Source organism: Asterias amurensis, chromosome 19 (assembly GCF_032118995.1).
Source record: "Asterias amurensis chromosome 19, ASM3211899v1".
Taxonomy (NCBI): Eukaryota; Metazoa; Echinodermata; class Asteroidea; order Forcipulatida; family Asteriidae; genus Asterias; species Asterias amurensis.
In genome coordinates, this window is record NC_092666.1 from 3,007,858 (window position 1) to 3,027,623 (window position 19,766).

Sequence of the window (19,766 nt, forward strand, 5' to 3'; positions counted from 1 at the left end):
GAAATCAAATTCGTGGAAAATTACTTCTTTCTCAAAAACTACGTCACTTCAAAGGGAGCCGTTTCTCACAATGTTTTATACCATCAACCTCTCCCCATTACTCTCCCCAATACCAAGTGAGGTTTTATGCTGATAATTATTTTGAGTAATTACCAATAGTGTCCACTGCCTTTAAGCACAGAAAGCAGCTTGTCGCAACAAAATTAGACTCACCAGAACAGGATTACCAGCCAAAATTCCATGTCACACGTACAATTTGTGACTGGTGTCCTGCTCGTTTCTGCTTAAAGAGAGCTGTTGAGGAATTTCTCGCTTAAGCAGCTCTACGAAATTGTGCCAATAACTAATCACTTTGATTAAATCCGTTTTTCTTTATTGCGTCTGTTTCATTGTACACTGTGAGCCGTACACGTAAATTTCATAAATATGTTCGGAACTGTCATTTACTTTGCACATAATATTTATTACATTTTGGAATTGTGAGCAAAAAACCCGCCTCGAAACATTATGAGCAGGTGTCACAGGGAATTCGCTGTTTCACATTATTAGGCCTACTAGGAATAAGCGGGTTACCCGCGGGACATGCGATTTACACTAGCCCGACTGCAGGCGGGCAGCACCGTACAAACAATGGCAATTCGGCTTGCAAAATAATTAATCTGCTGCAGTGATGCAGAGAATACATTGGTAATACAAAAAGATGACTAGCGCCCTCTGTTGAGCAACTACGTTGCTTCACGTTATCTGCCATTTTTTGACATTATTTCAACGTTGAAACACCCCAAAATATAAAGAACGTTGGTAAACACGTTCTTTTTCTGCGTCAGATATTGCTATAATTGTTTTCAAAACAGTTACCTTTTTAGGCGCGTGATTCAGGTACCAGTCAGCAGTCAGCAGTCAGCACCTCATCCTTTTGTAAATAACAAACTAAAAGGTGCAAAGGTCAAAATGACGTCATCTGATTGGCTGACATTTTGTATTATTAATTTCACCAAAAATTCAGCAGTGAGATAACGTTTGTGTTAAAACGAACGTATTAACGTTCTTTTCCCTCCGTTTCTGATGTGTAAATATTGTTAAGAATCATGTTTTCGTGGAGGATATTACTTCTGATTGTGTACGCTTCAAGCATTACAGGTAAGGTTCGAATAAAACGATAAAAACACCACATTATAAATAATGTAAATGTCAATGTGCTGTCAAGGATATGCCCAGTTTCCGGACAATACTTTCATATTGTCCGCGTCAAACATGTCAAATTAAACTGTTACTAAAATTGATAATCTATTCTAAAGGAAATGCTGGTCCTCTATCTACTTACAAGTTCGCCATGAAGTAAAAACAATCCACCTGCCAAAAATAAAATAAAAAAAGACGCCCATTTTGTTTTCAATTTTGGCAGTTTTCTGGCACCGCCTTCCTCTTTCTTCTCTCTCTTGCAAAATTAAAATGCTTGTCTTGTTCTGTAAAAATATGTTGGTTTTGTTTTGGGATAATTTTCCGTATGGCGCCACCACTGTTTCAATCATTTTTACAAAAAGGAATATATTGACTTGAGGTAAATTACACCTATTGTAGATTTCATAAAAAAAAATATCTATTCTAATGAAAAAGTGGTGGCGCCATACGGAAGTTTTTCCTTTGTTTTGTCAGTAGCTAGAATTGTCATTTTCTTTTTTTTTTTTTTTTAAATGTTGATTTAATTAATTTAATACAAAAAATTAAATTTGTTGCCGGCAGTTGTCGCCGGGCGTCATCACTTGTGAGTTTTATCTCTGGCCTATTTTTGATTTTATTTTTATTTATTTATTACAAAAAGTTTGTGAAGGGAATCTGGTACTGTAGGTAGCCCAGGTTGGACTCCTCCGTTGCAGGCAACGCAACGGAGTCCAGGGTATAAATAAAGGTCCCGTACCATTGCGAAATTTTTTCAAAAAGCTGTTAAAAATATTTCTGTCTAATTCGGGAGTCTGAACTTTTACTCACATGTTCCTTGTACTTGTAGTTGGAACTCAAAGTTTGCATTATTTAAAATTGTTGAATTTTCTCCTTTGGTGTTAATATTTTGTGAAAAGAAAATTGAAATTTACGTTTCCCATCCCCACGTCGTGCGCTAACTTCCGTGTAAACACTTTCACTGATCACTGGCGGCGCCATCAACTTGCGTCAACCACCCACTAAGCAGTGGATAATAGTCAGCGAGCAATTTACACAAAGCGCAGAACATAGTATACCGAGCATAGACGTCTTGTGCCAAGACTCCATGAGCCGGAAGCGTATTTTTTTCTTAGGACAAATGAGGCATGCTAACTATAATATTTCGAAACAAAGGTAGAGAAATATGGAAGCTATAAAACGTAGTTGTTTGAGTTGCAACGTGAATCAAGATGGATCCTTGTTCTTTATTCACCTCTGAACTTTAACCTTTGAATAATAAACCTGTATGACAACAAGTCAATAGAGGGCGCTATGCTACATCTCTCCCCTTTTTCAAGATAGAAAATGTTAATGATTTTGTTTTAGATAAAAATTTAAACCAAATCAATTGGGAGAATGCATAGCCAAACTTTCTAAAGTTGTTAAAAGAAAAAGGTTGAGGGCAAAGAAAATGTAAAAGGGAAGGTTCTCCAGTTGCTTTGTTTTGCTCATGAAGATTACGGCTTAAGGCTTAGCAGAGCAAGAGAAGTAAAAGAAATAAAATTTCAAAGCAGAGTCCTACAACAGTTCAGAGTCATTTTTGTTATTTGTTGTCCTTTACTATTCGGGAGTTATACATAGTCTTTGAACCGAATCGGAGCATGTTTGTCGCGAGAGGGTCTATTTGAGTTCGCTGATGGGGCTTGTTCTTGTTCAACTGATGGCGTACGTGTAGGTTCCTCCTTTCCCACGAATTTCTTGCAATGGGAGACGTTGCGAGTTACAACATGGTGGTCATGTTGAGCAGTGATCATTGGGCCCTTTTTATCAGTGACCTTATAAGAGCGAGGGTGGTAGGGAGGGGTTGTTTTGCGGAGCGTGTCAAAGTTTTTGACGAGAACAGTGTCACCAACAGCAATAGTCGATGGTACTGTGTGACGGCGTTTGTCAGCATATTGTTTCATTTTCTGCTTTGCTAACTCATCCCGTTGGCGGAAGTTGAGCTGTTGGTCGTGAGAAGAGTTGTGTATCTGCGGAATCAGTGTGTTGATGTTGCGGCCGAAGCGTACAGCCGCCGGAGCAGTGCCTGTGCTGCAGTGCGGGGTTGAGCGATATGCACGGAGAAATGTCCAAAGTTCTTGTTTCCATGGCTTACCTTCTGCCTCAGCACAGCGCACAGCTTTTTTTAGCGTTTTCATGAAATTTTCTGCCTGCCCATTTGCCTCAGGCCAGTGTGGAGTTATTTTGCGGTGGCGAAAACCAAGATATTCGGAGAAGGTTTTGAATTCTGCGCTGTTGAATGGGGGTCCATTATCGGTTTTCACGACTTCGGGAATGCCATGTGATGCAAAGATTTTGTCAAGGATGGGAATCGTAGCGCGAGCTGATGTTGAGCGTAAGATTTCAACACATGGGAATCTGGAGTAATCATCTATGCACACAAGAAGGTAGTCTCCGGAGATGAATGGTCCACAGAAATCAACACTGACGTTTTGCCATGGATATGCGGGAAGCTCCGTCATTGACAAGGGTTTGCGTTTGTGCTCTCGAGTGGAAGATTGGCATGCGAGACAGTGCTTAACAAGTTCTTCAACTTTCTGATCAATATTTGGGAACCACACCTTCTCACGGAGTAGCGACTTTGTTTTTGATATTCCCTGGTGACCAGAGTGGGCAAGACTGAGAACACGCTGTTGCAGAGTGGAGGGGATGCAGTACGTTGCTCGCGCAATATTATTCCGGAGTCTGTCACTGTGATGTTCTCGCGAACAGCCCATATGGCGGGGTAGCTTTCTTTGAGTTTGAACCATTGTCCATCGCGATATGCTTGGATGGAGGATTGGAGTGATAGATCTTTGGCAGTTTCTTGACGGATTTCTTCAAGGGTTAGTGCTTTGGGGGTGGAGTGGTGTGCGATGAAGTTGACAAACTCCTCAGTTTCTACAGAGAGGTTGTTGGATTCAGAGTTTGCGATGGGATGTCTTGACATGTAATCCGCTGGATTGTCCTTCCCAGCACAGTGGATAACGGACATGTCATACGACTGGAGTTTTAACAGCCAGTTTTGTATCCTTGGAGATGTATTTGCCTGTGGCTTTGTGAATATTGGTACAAGTGGTTTATGATCGGTGACGATTGTGAATTTTTGTCCAAATACTGTACGTGGAAGCGAGTAACACCCCAAGCTATGCCTAGTGCCTCTCTTTCGATTTGGCTATATCGTTGTTCAGTTGGAGTGAGCGCACGACTTGCATAACTCACCACTTTACTTTGTCCGTGTTTGTTTGTTTGTGTGAGCATTGCGCCAAGACCAACCGGACTAGCATCAACCCATATTGCAGTATCTTTAGTTGGGTCAAAGTATGCACCGACTGCTTCCTGTGAGAGTGATTCTTTAAGCAGTTGAAGAGCATTGCGGTGTGTTGCATTCCATTCGAATTTTGTGTTTTTCTCTGTCAGCACTCGAAGGGGTTCAGTTATGGTTGACAGGTTTGGTATGAAGCGCGAACTATAGCTTGCCATACCGAGTAGGCTGCGGACCTCAGCCGGGCTTTGTGGGTCACTGGCGTTTTTGATAGCATCAACCTTTGCGGGGTCCGGGGAGACACCTTTGCCGCTGAAGACGAGCCCAAAGAAGTGAATACGTGGCTGAGCGAACTGACACTTCTCGTTGTTAAAAGTTAGGCCCTTTAGTTGTAAACGCTCCAGAAGCAGGTGGAGCCGTTTGTTATGTTCCTCGACGGTAGGGGCATGGATAAGAATGTCGTCTGAGACATTGAGTACACCTTGTATACCTTCGATGGTTTGCCGAATTGTGTTTTGGAAGACTTCACTAGCGGATGAAATGCCAAAGTTTAGTCTTTTGTATCGCTTGAGTCCAACATGTGTAGCAAATGTAGTTATATACCGACTTTCGGGTGATAGTTCAAGCTGATGGTATCCTGAGCGGAGATCCAATTTTGAGAATACTCGTGATCCATTGAGTTCAGCGATAAGCTCATCCATAGTTGGTGTTGGGTGGCGTTCGCGAATTATTGCTTTGTTTGCAGCTCTCATATCTACACACAAGCGTATGCTGTCAGGGCTGTGTGGTTTTGGGACTGCGATTATAGGGGATACCCATGGAGTGGGACCAACTGCATCCTCGATGATGTCTTGGTCTTCAAGTTGTTTTTCAATTTGTTTTCTCAGGTGGAAAGGGGCTTTGCGATGTCTTTGAGCGACAGGGGGTACAGATTCATTGATGTGGAGTTGTACCTGGACTCCTGCTAGTTTACGAATGCGTGGAGCAAACAAGTTTGGGTAGGAAGTGGCAAAGTCATTATTGTTATGATCAGTGATGTTGTTAACCGGATCATTGATGGTAATAAGACCTAAATCTTGGGCTGTTTGGAGGCCAAGGAGACATCCAGCTTGGTTGTCAACAACAAAAACGTCGGTTGTTATGAGGTGATTTCCTGTTTCAAGGAGTGCTGTAAACCTGCCAAGTATGGGCAGTGGCTCTTTCACGCCGTATGGATAGAGGCGTATGTGTGTTTTCCTGAGAGTTAGTGACTTGTGGCGTGAGATACGACTGAATGTGGATTTGTCGATGAGGTTGCGGGGGCATCCAGAGTCGATAATGACAGTCACTTTAGAACCTTCAATGGAAATGGTTGCGTGTGGCTTTCGCGAGGTTGAATCAATTGCAAAAACGTACTCATCATCGGATGATGATGATGCATTGTGTTCATCTACATTCCTGACCGTACGTGGCTTGTTGTTATATGGTTTTTGTTGGCTTTGAGAGGACCGACAAACCGACGAAAAATGATTGAGCTTACCACAGGAGTTGCATTCCTTTCCTTTGGCTGGGCAATCTTTATCATGTGGGTATTGTCCCCCACAGAAAAAGCATTGTTTCGGCTTGTCATTCCACTGCTTGTTTGCGTTGTCACGATTGGTAGATCTGCCCTTGCTGGGAGTTTGACTCGACGGTCGCTTTGAAATTTTGTTAACGGTTTGATGGCTTTCGGTGTGATTTTCAACGTCGCCAGCCCTCTTTTCTGACAACTCAAGGGATCGAGCAAGCTCTAGCAACTGTGATAGTGTGTGAAGCTTCTCAAGCGCTCGTCGGCGAAGTTTTTTTGAAGAGCATCCAGTAATTATTTGTGTGAGCAGTTCACGATTGAGATCAGAGAAGTCACATTTCCTCTGGATTCTGAGTCAGGCGCCTGAAAAGGATGGTCTCATATATAGGGTTCTGTTTAGGAACGAAATGAGTTGTCAAAGCTTCTTGGGCCTTTTCATAATCATTCTCATCGCCCGTGTCAGAAAGTGTATCAAAAACAGTCTGAAGTTGCTCACCTCCGAAATGTAGAAGTAATGCTCGCTTTCTTTTAGCTCCAGTGATGTTGAATCCGACCATAGCTCCTTCAAAACATTTCAGCCATTTCTCCCATTTGACACTGAGAGCGGTAGGTTCACTGTAGGGGTCGAACGGAGCCAGGGTTGGCATGTTAGATGCCATGATTAGCCGATTAGCTTACGACGTGTCCAGATAAACACGTGTGTGATGACTGTGAATAAATGTTCAGCATTCAGTTCAGGAGTGCGACCGAAAAATGTCCCGAAATCTCACTTTTGTTTGTTGGGATCGCCTTGAAATTAGAGCACTCGACAGATGATGATTACGCTGTGAGTTGAAACAGATCCCATCCTCGTCGCCATTATAATATTTCGAAACAAAGGTAGAGAAATATGGAAGCTATAAAACGTAGTTGTTTGAGTTGCAACGTGAATCAAGATGGATCCTTGTTCTTTATTCACCTCTGAACTTTAACCTTTGAATAATAAACCTGTATGACAACAAGTCAATAGAGGGCGCTATGCTACACTAACCGTCCCAAGAAAAAAAATATACGCGCGCAGGAAAGTGCCCTCTGTTGTCCGCACATGTACAAGAAGCAATGTGAAAAAGCAAGACAGTGGCAGACGATTTTGCTGCACGCTTAGAATTTTTACAAGAAAAAAAACTTGATATTTGTAACCGAAATTCAACCTGAAATTTATAAAAATTCTATTTGAGCTGGAAGATTTTATGCCTCCTGGATTTTAAAATGTATATTGGAGGAGTTGAAGGCGAGTTAACGGCACCTACCCTGTTTTGACGGCGAATAGCGACAAGATAATGCACTGTACTCAAAGCCATGCGCACTTAGGCTCACACTATCAATTGGTACACGATGATCAACATCGCTAATGCAGAACTTCGACATATTTTAGGATATAATTTCTTCCGTGGATATATTTGTTAGCTGTGAACTCTTTGAGAATATAGTGAGGGACACTATGAATATATGAACGGAATTTCAGCTTCATGAAGTGTTTTTCTGCATTCAGCAGCACAGCCATTCCGTGGTATTTGCGCTTCATAGTAAAAAAATTAAAATGGTTATCAGTGAAGTTTTTACATTTATTTTGAAACAAGAACACCTAGTGCTTCTTCTTCTAAAAAGACTTTATAAAAATATTCTTTATTGTTTTTGCGACAGCCTTGGGAGTAAAGGGGAAAAGTGTACACAAAAGTCTGAAAAATCCTTGAAATTCAGGTTTCGAAAAAAAAATCATGAAACAATAGGTGTTCAGATTTAATCATTATGTATAAACAACAAAGAGTCATTAGTAAGGACAGCCAAAATTAAAAATGCCTTTTTGAAATATTAACTTTTGAAAAATGGGAGTTAGTTTTTACCCTCGTTTTACTGTCACGCGAGTCACAAAAAAAATGATTATAGTATTTTTTCTATTATAGACCCTCAACATTTTTTTTCTTCTCTCTCATAATAGTGGTCTTTTCAAAGGGTCTTTCAAGAATTAATTAGTTTTTTTTACCTAGGCCTTCTACTTGAAAAAAAAAAACACCCTCGAGTTTGTCACGCGAGTCACGGCAAATGCACTTAATGCACGTGGTTAGCAAAAGCTACCAAAGTATTCTGGGGATGATGTCTATGGAATGTTACAAAAGCACCTCCAGCCCACTGGAACATATTACTATGCCCCTGAATTTATAAATTTTTGTTAGAACAAGGAATTATTACAGTGTACAATTATAACTTGGCACACTGTCAGCAGATCATGTTGAACTACATGTACACTGCATACTCCACTGTACAATGTGCTCACGTCTGCATAATTTACCTGCATTTTTTAAATAATACAAGGAATGATAAACTTAAAACAAGAACATTCAAAAATGTTTGATGAAACTGGGTATTTTAAGACAGTATTCTCAAGTAAGATTTGGAGGGGGGCATCAATAAAGAAATTACTTAACAGATTTACATGTACTCAGCCTAACACAATCTAATGCTAGAACTTGACACCAAAATTTGTGGTTTCTTATCAACCTACTCTGCCAAGCGCAGTGAGAAAAAAGTCCTTTCCCCTATCACAAAACAATATAATAATTTCTAGTAAAGGTTCTCTCTATGAGTTTGAGTGGTTCTGAAAAGAACTGGTGGTGTAACAACTCAGCGTTTCGACCAGACAGTGTCGTTAAACCACCAACTCTTATCAGAACCACCCCAACATTACCATGTTTAAGTCAAAGCCTGTTCAGATTATTTTTCCTTTAAATGTTGCTTCAGGTGTTTCTTCCTTTGATGAAAAGATTCAATTTCAAGTTCTGAGTGTTCTGAATGAAATAAATTGTTCTTGTTATGCAGTATCCTGTTTAGTTATTGTATATTTTCTCACTTGTCACGCGAGTCACAAACTTCTGTCACGCGAGTCACGTTGCATTTAACAAATTTTCAATTTCTTTAAATCTTTTTATTTTGTACTTTTTATAGTATAATATAGTGCTTCTCTTGTACTTGAAAAAAAAGTGATCCGGAACTAAAAAGTTCATCTGAGTTCTCACGACTGGGCAATGGCATACAGTGATGCAACACCTTTCATTTTTTGGCAGTCACGCGAGTCACATTTTTGGAACTCCTATAAAAACATGATACCTTCACAATTTGTTTTCCTTTTTTATTTTTTATTATAGGGCTCTTCACTAAGTTAATATAAATTGAGTTACATGAGAGCCATGTGTTATATTTTGGAATATAAATCTTTCAAAAGCTGAAAAACCAGTGAGATTGTCACGCGAGTCACAATGGAATGGCTGAGCAATACACCTAGTCGGCATTGCCAACTCACAACTTGGTCCGTACATGTACTTTGCATATGTGTTACCTCTACGCATTACGGCAAAGTCTGCCTCGATTGACGTCACGAACAGCGCCCTCTCGGGTCGGGGTCTACTCTTAAACTTGTAAATAGCATAAGAACTGATTTTTTAAAACCTTAGTTAACTGTTTATTCACATTCCACTCATCAAAACACTAGTGACAAAAGCTTTATTTTGAAAAAATACCACTTCCAGGTGACTTTAATGTTTTTAAACTTGCCCAGATTAAAATACTTGTACAGGCCTTGAGCTGCGCTCTTTAAGGGGCACATCATTTTTCTTAAGGGGCACTTCCACATTGTACAGTATGGGTTAAATGTAAGTTTGTATTGGAACCTTGAGAGGGCACCACACTCAAGCAATAGACCAATCCATTAGGCTCCACCCATGGCGCACATGTGAGCAAGAACACGTGAACCTCTCCAATGCCATTCTGCACAACTCTGCCACGCACCCTAAAAGCATGCGCGGATGCATGTCAGACTTTAATAGTATCAATATAAACCACAAGGGAAACTGACTGGGTAAATTTGTAAATGATTTTTGGGGTTGATCAAAGAATTGACTAGAGTGGGATTCGAACCAACGACCTCCGGATTAACGTACTGGCGCTCTACCAACTGAGCTATCTAGCCCTATATCATGTATATTGGCTATATATCGCCAATATAGGGCTAGATAGCTCAGTTGGTAGAGCGCCGGCACGTTAATCCGGAGGTCGTTGGTTCGAATCCTACTCTAGTCAATTCTTTGTTCAACCCCAAACATCACTTTAATAGTGTCAGACTTTTGGTTGTGTAATGGGTTGTGATTGGTCAATATGTAGGATGGAGCGGAGCTTAAGTGGACCGGTCTATTGCTTTGGGTGTCATTGATTAATGTATGCAGAGGAAATAATCACTGTGCCCTGAGGTTTGAGGTTTCTCATTTTCAATGCATTGCATCAGATCAAGCATACGCGCATGCATGTCGGACTTTATAGTGTCAGACTTTTGGCTGTGTAATAGGTTGTGATTGGTTAATACGTAGGATGGGGCGAAGCTTAAGAGGATCGGTCTGTTGCTCTGGGTGTCATTGATTAATGTATGCAGGGGAAATAATCACTGTGCCCTGAGGTTTGAGGTTTCTCATTTTCAATGCATTGCATTAAATCAAGCATACGTGCATGCATGTCGGACTTTATAGTGTCAGACTTTTGGTTGTGTAATGGGTTGTGATTGGTCAATACGTAGGATGGGGCAAAGCTTAAGAGGATCGGTCTGTTGCTCTGGGTGTCATTGATTAATGTATGCAGGGGAAATAATCACTGTGCCCTGAGGTTTGAGGTTTCTCGATTTCAATGCATTGCATAAAATCAACCAAATGAATGCATACTGAATGTGGCCTTTGTCCGTACCTGTTAAACCTGTGTGGTGTTCACAAAAGTTGTTTACCTAGACTTGGAGTTGCTATTCAGTTCCACTCAGTGCGGTCATAGTCTGTAATAATACAGAGTTATTGAACTGCCATGACGGGTGCACTGTGTTTGTATAGAGAGTTGTGATGTTGCCATTGTGCATTGTTTGGCAATAATTAACTAAAGTCTATGTCTGTTAATAATAATATGTTGCCTGGGATTGTACTTTGGAATTTGGTCTTGAATGTGAATACAAAATTAACACTACAGTGACATCGCAAAGTGATTTTGTATGATGGCATTGTACTGTACATAATTTGCAATAGTTTACACTCAGCACTGTAATTGTTTGTTGTATAGACTATTCCTCCTGACATCACAATGATGTGAGATGTACTGTATGCCACGATTTGATCAAGCAATTTTGCAAAGCAATTTTTAAACATTTTAACTGAACTTGCTTTGTGCTCTCTTTGAGATCCAAATTGTATTTTTTTGGTATCAACGAACAACTTTTGTTCAGATTTTTTAATAATGTACACTGTTCAAAGTATGCTACTGTATACTAAGGGAAATCATTCACTTCAGACATTAAAGGCTACATTGTATGCATGACTCGTTTTTTCAATACTATACTATGTTGTACAATTTTATTTAAGCAAGTAAAAGCTGCCGTGTGTCTGCACCCTAATAAAAACCACTCTCATTTTGCCCTGTTGGCAAGTAAAATCTGTGCAACCCACTTCTTCTTCTGTTACAAAAAGCAAAGAGGAACAAATTAGAATGCTTTGGACTGTAAATTAGGGCTTTTAAAACCGAGATAAACACCAAGTGGAAAACATTCCAACATTCCAAAGACCTTAAAGGAACATTACAGAATTGGTTCTTGCTGACAGTGTTTGTAAGCACTTTATGTAATCCACCATAATACATAAACTGACAAACCTGTAGAAGTTTGAAATCGATTGGCCGTCTTGGTCTTGAGAGAATAGTGAAAAACCGATTACAAGTTTTACATTGCATTGATGCCAAAATAAAAACGAATAAAACGTTCAATGAGCGATAAACTCCAAACACGAAGTTAGATTCTTGATTTCTCATCAAAAATGACATTTCAGACAGAAATATTTCAAGGGATGTTTTCAACTATCATCATCGTTAGACCGTGTTAAGTTTTATGTAAATCTGTGATCTTCACGATTTTTGTTTTTTACCAATTCTGTAACGTTCCTTTAAATTCAGCGTGCTTCGCCAAACATAAAAAATAATTGGGTTCCTGATGCTTTGGTAAAACCAGAGGACAACCCTGTATGTACTTGTGTAATGTTCATTGTTTTTATTCGGATGTGTAAACAAAATGTTGTGTTAAAAATTAAGATGTGTTAAAATATTTTGTTAGTGTGTGAATCTAATTTCATTTGACCATTAAACTAGGGTTTTGTTAGCCAGGGCCCAATTTCATAGAGCTGCTAAGCAAGAAAGTTTTCTTAGCATGAAATTTCTTTCTTGATAAAAACAGGATTACCAACCAAATTTACACGTGATTTTTAGCATTTAAGCAAACATTGGCTGAATACCAGTAACCTGGTAACAAGCAATAAGCAACAAATGGAATTTTTTTTTGTAATCCTGTTTTTTTTTTCAAGAAAGAAATTTCATGCTAAGAAAACTTTCTTGCTTAGCAGCTCTATGAAATTGGGCCCTGATAGCTACCATTAATTCATCAGAAAGGATGTTTACATTTAAAATGTACTTAAAGTTCCCAGGGATGTTTCTATTCAAGTTGGCTACTTAACAAAAAGCTTTACATACGTAAGTGCGAGGCCTGGCTGGTACACATGCATGACACGATACGTGAAGTGTCATTCATCCATGTCATCCTGAATGTTTGTAGCAGGCTCAAGAATTTATAGTAAACTAGTTTTCATGACATGTGTGGGGTAAAAATCAGTGAGCCATTATAAACATACATCTAAAATTTATGAGAATACAAAATATTTTAATAATAATAAACTTAAATAAAATTATATTTTGTTTTCATTTATTTGTATTATGTACACAATTGTCACTTCATAAACGATGACAATGTAAAGTACATGTAAACCTGTAATGCCAGTTCAAGTTGAATGAAATAATCTTTTGTTTTTGTAATTTGTGAAACTTTCAGATGGTGCATTGAGGATAGTGCCAATCTATGCTACAGTTAACGTTGCTGAAGGGGCCAGTGCGTCTGTAACCTGTACCAACCTTAACTCCCAAACAGGTGAACAACCACAGTGGATTGATTCCTATAGTCAACCTATTGGAACATACGGAGGAGGTAAGTACGTACAATGTACACCGTTAGCAGGATACCAGTCTCATTTTGTACATTGTAAAATGGTATTTTAGCTGGTAACCTTTTTCTGGTAAGCATATATAATTATGTTGTGCTTAGCAACAATTTTTTATGAAGCAGCTTTATGAAGTTTGCCATGTTTGGTTCTGGGCCCAACTTCATAGAGCTGCTTAAATTAAACAGAGGATTATGCTTAGCAATTTTCTGCTAAGCAAAAATAAGCAGAATACCAGTCTCATTTTATATGTAAAATTGTATTGTAGCTGGTAACCTTTTTCTGGTATGCATTTATTAGGTTGTGCATACTGTAGCAACTTTTTGTGCAAAGTTGAAAGAGGCGAGTAGTAAATTTCACTAGTCGTCTAGGCCTAGTTTTTGAGGAGAAAAATGAATCTTGAGAATTAAAAATTAGTCGCAATTAATAATAATAATAAAAATTAACGAAAACTTATATACTGTAGCGCCAAAGTCCGCCTAAAAGATGTTCAAGGTGCTTCACAGAGAATCAATTTAAAAAGCAAAGGCCATGTGTTGCATTGTTATGACTGAGACGACGCGTCTATTTCCACAAGTTTTCGGCTCCAGTCGCATGCAGGTATAGTCTTGGTGGAACATGTTCTCGTTTTCCTATCACACAGCGCGGCCAACTTACCGACACGCCCGCATCGCCCTTAACAAGAAACGTCTTGCACCAAGACTAGCGCGGAGTATCCGCTGACAACCGGTTATAAACATCGGTCATTATCAAAGGTTTTAACACCCCCACCATGCCCACGTGATGTTCTCCACCAATGGGAATAGCGAAACTGTCTGAGGTATTTATGAATCAGAGTTTACCCTCATTAAAGATGGCATAAATGGAATAAAATAAATAAAATATTTTTCTATCTGTGAACAGGTGGCTCTCTGGACATGTACGTAGTTCATTCAACCGATCCAGAAACAGCTCAGAAAGTCACTCGTCTTCATCAAAGAGAGCTGGAAGGGAGGGTATGATTGCCAGGCTAACGGTGATGCTGAGTCCATCAACATCAATGTCTTCAGTAAGTAATAATAATAATACAGTACATGTAATCCGTAATTAACAACATCATTGAGAGCTGGGAAGGAGGGTATGATTGCCAGGCTAGCGGTGATGCTTAGTTCATCAACATCAATGTCTTCATTTCAATTATTTTCTTTTTGTACTTTTTATTATTATAATTCTCCAATATCACAATGCCAGACATCCAACATGGTGGGGGCTAAACTTACACGTAATTGATTTGGGCTGTCAACTCAATCAACTGTAACCAGGATTGTCACTACTGTACCCCTGGGGATGAAACAGGGTTAACTCTTCACAGTCTGTAAGGGGCCTAGCTGGTAAAGCAGTACTAACTTCCCCACTTTTTACAAAGCAATTATAACAACTATAAAAGTGTACTAATGTCATGAGTGGGATTCGAACCACACTCGGTGAACTACAGTACATTATAGACCGCTCGTAAACGCCCTCCCACTTAATTAATAAATAGGACAGTTCTTTTCAAAACTACTGTATGTTACATGTAGCAGTCTCCCAAATTTAGAAACGTACTCTGTGGCAGTAGAATGTATTTAGCAAGACAAGTTCTCAAAAGAACCCAGCAAAGTACTACACGTGGTGTTACTGCAACTAAACATTCTAATGCACTTTCATACCTCAACATACAATGCCGCAAAACCCAGCGCAATTAATGTGTTATTTGTGCGTTTATTTTCTATCAGAGCAAGTGTCGTTCCCCTATGAGGCAGCTGAGAAGCAGCAAGTGTTGATCTATCATGAAGCTGGTAACTTGGATTGCACTATGGATGGAGACCCGGACACCATCGTAGACTGGTTGGGTCCCAACGGACCCATTCTTAATGGTAAGTAAGTTTCATTTCAAAACTCACACAATCCAAAATAAACTTAGGAAATTGAAGCTTTGCATGGTGTGGAGAAATAGGAAGAAACCATAAATAAATAGTAAACTTGCGGGTACAACCATGTGTGAATCTCTTTTTTGTGAGTGTTGGCCCTGAGAACTCCCGGTATGGTCTCAACATTTCAAACAGTATACTCTGCTCGCTTTCTCCTGAAGACTAGCAGAGTCTACTGTGCGAAATGCCGAGACCAAACCGGCTCTTCTCAGAGCCAACAATCACACAAAAGAGATTAACACATGTATGTTTGTACCCGCAAGTTTACTATTTGTTTATAGTTTCTTCCTGTTTCACCACTTCATGCAAAGCTTCAAACAATACATAAACTTGGAAAGTTTAGTTTGGATTGTGTGCATAACTAAACATGTATGACACATGCCTCTATGCTTCGTTTTTGAAACGGCAAGGGCACAAATTCATTTTCTCCTTGGTAAAGGGCATCCTATGAGGACATTGTAAACTTCTACTGGAGCATTTCAAGTCCACAAAGACGATGACGAGGGGGCATGGAAGCAATCGTCTTTGTAGCCTCCGTGAAGTATCACTCAGGCCTGACAACAATAGACAATATTGGCAAAGGTGAGTGGTACCTTGGTTTCATGCTAAAGATAACAATGATTAACGTTTAACAATGTTTTTTTTCTGTCACAGGAGGGCGCTTTCTAATCACTCCAATGCATGGCTTGACGATCGATAACGTCACTCTAGATGACGAAGGGGATTATATTTGCCAGGGGACTGTCCCAAATGTTGGTGCCTCCGAGAACCTTCGGATCTTTGCTGATGTTCAAGGTAAACAAGTTTGTAAACAAGTAAACAAGTTAGTAAAGAAGTTTTAAACAAAACTTGTAAAAGGGTAAACACTTTGTAGACAATTACATGTAAATAAGCACATGACAAGATAAAGTTTGGCAATAGTTACCAATGGTAAACAAGTTTGTTAACAAGTTCACAATTTTGTAAACAAATAAACAAGGTAAACCAGACAGTTAACAATTATAAAACGAGTTTGTAAATAAGAAAACAGCCTTAACTAGTTAACGGTTTGTATTTTGACAGTAAATAGATAAAGTGAGCCCAACACCAATCAGTAACTTAAGACCAAAACTATTGGACTCTGATTATAGTGTATGTCTGAAGACGAGTGACTTTCTGAGTAGTCTCTGGATCGGTTGAATGAACTACGTACATGTCCAAAGAGCTATGGGGCGCCGTTTGTCCATTAATTGTTTGACACTTTTAAGGCTTGTTTTTACCATGGTTTACAGCAATTAGATGTAAACCATAGAAACTGTTGGCAAATCCTGTTATGGTTTACATACCAGTAAAGTATTTGTTGTGTCTAAGTTTATGGTTTACAAACCATGAACATACAAAAAACATTTACAAATCGTGGTTCATAAACCAAGAAAATTTACGCATCTTAAAAACATGTTTTATAAACCATAAAAAATAAAGCATCAAATTCATGGTTTACAAATCATGGTTTACAAACCATGAAAATTGAGACATCTAAAAACATGGTTTATAAACCATGAAAATTTAAGATAAAAATCGTGGTTTACAAATCATGGTTTGTAACAAATGAACCATAAAATCATGGTTTGTGACAATGGTTTATAAACCATGAAAATCGAGACTTCTTAAAAAACATGGTTTATAAACCATGAAAATTTACACATCTCAAAAACGTTGTTTGTAAACCATAAAAAAAAAAGTGCACTTACAAATCATGGTTTACAAACCATAAAAAATGTGCACTACAGAAATCATGGTTTATAAACCATAAAAACGTGCACTCAAAAATCATGGTTCATAAACCATAAAAACGTGCACTCACAAATCATGGTTTACAAACCATAAAAAATGTGCACTCAGAAATCATGGTTTATAAACCATAAAAACGTGCACTCACAAATCATGGTTTATAAACCATGAAAACGTGCACTCACAAATCATGGTTTACAAACCATAGTAACGTACACTCACAAATCATGGTTTACAAACCATAAAAAAAAACTCCACTCACAAATCATGGTTTACAAACCATAAAAGCGTGCACTCACAAATCATGGTTTACAAACCATAAAAAATGTGCTCTCAGAAATCATGGTTTACAAACCATAAAAACGTGCACTCACAAATCATGGTTTACAAACCATAAAAAAACTTCCACTCACAAATCATGGTTTACAAACCATTAAAAAAATGTGCACTCACACAAATCATGGTTTACAAACCATAAAAAAGTTGCGTACACAAATCATGGTTTACAAACCATAAAATTCTATTACGATCGTCTCTAAAACCTCCTTCCCAACTCTGATCGGTTCCCATTTCACCCCCATTTCCCCCATGCCACGTGCGAGCTAGCAATATGCAATTCACCGTGTGTGTCAATGCTGTGATCAATGCACCGTGTGTGTAATGCTGATGCAATAATTATGGTGGCCTTGAAGGGACATCGCATATCGTAAACGTGTGCGCATACGTATGCAATGTCGTGAAACAATTCGCAAATATGTGCGCACACGAATGCAATGTCGTGAAACAAATCGCAAATATGTGCGCACACGTATGCAATCTCGTTAAACCAAATCGTGAATATGTGCACACACTATTGCGATTTGTTTTGCAATGTCGTGAATTTTATTGCATACCATGTTGCATACCATTAGGATGATGTCATAGTTGTGGATAATTTGTTACCGATCTAGGGAGTACTGTGGCGCTACAGCAGGCTCCCTCTGTAAAGCATGTGTATACCCAGGAACTTGGCACCAGGCCAAGGAAGACCACCCGCCTCGCTTGCCTCACAACAAAGACTACTGCTGCAATGACTACCGCTTATCTCACTGTTGGAAAGAAACCCCCAGATTATTAGATATTTTATTCAAAGGTATGCAACATGGTATGCAATAAAATTCACGACATCGCAAATAATATTCGCAGACGTGTGCGCACATATTCGCGAATTGTTTCACGACATTGCATACGTGTGCGCACATATTTGCGAATTGTTTCACGATATTGCATACGTGTGCGCACATATTTGCAAATTGTTTCACGACAATGCATTCGTGTGCGCACATATTTGCGAATTGTTTCACGACATTGCATACGTATGCGCACACGTTTACGATATGCGATGTCCCTTCAGGGCCACCATAATTATTGCATCAGCATTACACACACGGTGCATTGATCACAGCATTGACACACACGGTGAATTGCATATTGCTGGCTCGCACGTGGCATGGGGGGAAATGGGGGTGAAATGGGAACCGATCAGAGTTGGGAAGGAGGTTTTAGAGACGATCGTAATAGAATTTTATGGTTTGTAAACCATGATTTGTGAGTGCACGTTTTTATGGTTTATAAACCATGATTTCTGTAGTGCACATTTTTTATGGTTTATAAACCATGATTTCTGTAGTGCACATTTTTTATGGTTTGTAAACCATGATTTGTAAGTGCACATTTTTTATGGTTTGTAAACCATGATTTGTGAGTGCACGTTTTTATGGTTTATAAACCATGATTTTTGAGTGCACATTTTTTATGGTTTGTAAACCATGATTTGTAAGTGCACGTTTTTATGGTTTATAAACCATGATTTTTGAGTGCACATTTTTTATGGTTTGTAAACCATGGTTTTTGAGTGCACGTTTTTATGGTTTATAAACCATGATTTCTGTAGTGCACATTTTTTATGGTTTGTAAACCATGATTTGTGAGTGCACGTTTTTATGGTTTATAAACCATGGTTTTTGAGTGCACGTTTTTATGGTTTATAAACCATGATTTCTGTAGTGCACATTTTTTATGGTTTGTAAACCATGATTTGTAAGTGCACTTTTTTTATGGTTTAAAAACAACGTTTTTGAGATGTGTAAATTTTCATGGTTTATAAACCATGTTTTTTAAGAAGTCTCGATTTTCATGGTTTATAAACCATTGTCACAAACCATGATTTTATGGTTCATTTGTTATGGTTTATAAACCATGATTTGTAAACCACGATTTTTATCTTAAATTTTCATGGTTTATAAACCATGTTTTTAGATGTCTCAATTTTCATGGTTTGTAAACCATGATTTGTAAACCATGAATTTGATGCTTTATTTTTTATGGTTTATAAAACATGTTTTTAAGATGCGTAAATTTTCTTGGTTTATGAACCACGATTTGTAAATGTTTTTTGTATGTTCATGGTTTGTAAACCATAAACTTAGACACAACAAATACTTTACTGGTATGTAAACCATAACAGGATTTGCCAACAGTTTCTATGGTTTACATCTAATTGCTGTAAACCATGGTAAAAACAAGCCTTAAAAGTGTCAAACAATTAATGGACAAACGGCGCCCCATAAAGAGCCACCTGTTCACGAAGAGAACAATATTTTATTTATTTTATTTATGTCATCTTTAATAAGGGTAAACTCTGATCAGCGCCTAGCACTGCTTTCCATGGAGGCCCTCAGTTCAAATTGTATAAAAAATATAACATTTACACCATCAACATTTTTCAAAAAAAGGAAAGACACCATGGTCTCCTGCTTATGAGTACATGGTCAGTCCGTGCGCACAGTGCGAGATAATTAGCATATTTTCCAGGTTTCATTTGCAGTCGCGCGGCGCACTCGGACCCTTCGAGATTTCGTGTGACAGCGCGAGAACTCGGAGACGATGTGCAAAATTGGCTACAGGTCCCAGCAAGAGGG

At 38.8% G+C, this 19,766-nt stretch overlaps 1 protein-coding gene and 1 non-coding gene across 2 annotated transcripts in view; both read left to right on the forward strand.

Moving 5' to 3' along the window:
* Positions 1-980: 980 nt before the first annotated feature.
* The window catches only part of LOC139951591 (ubiquitin carboxyl-terminal hydrolase 28-like), a 33,409-nt gene continuing 14,623 nt past the window's right edge, over positions 981-19,766 (forward strand). The window contains exons 1-5 of the mRNA XM_071950552.1: positions 981-1,140; positions 12,922-13,074; positions 13,991-14,135; positions 14,842-14,982; positions 15,691-15,831. The gene's annotated coding sequence lies outside the window, so the exon portion shown is untranslated. The remainder of the gene's footprint in view (positions 1,141-12,921; positions 13,075-13,990; positions 14,136-14,841; positions 14,983-15,690; positions 15,832-19,766) is intronic.
* On the forward strand, positions 10,031-10,103 carry Trnan-guu (transfer RNA asparagine (anticodon GUU)). Its single transcript has one exon. It is a non-coding gene; the product is annotated as a tRNA-Asn (tRNA).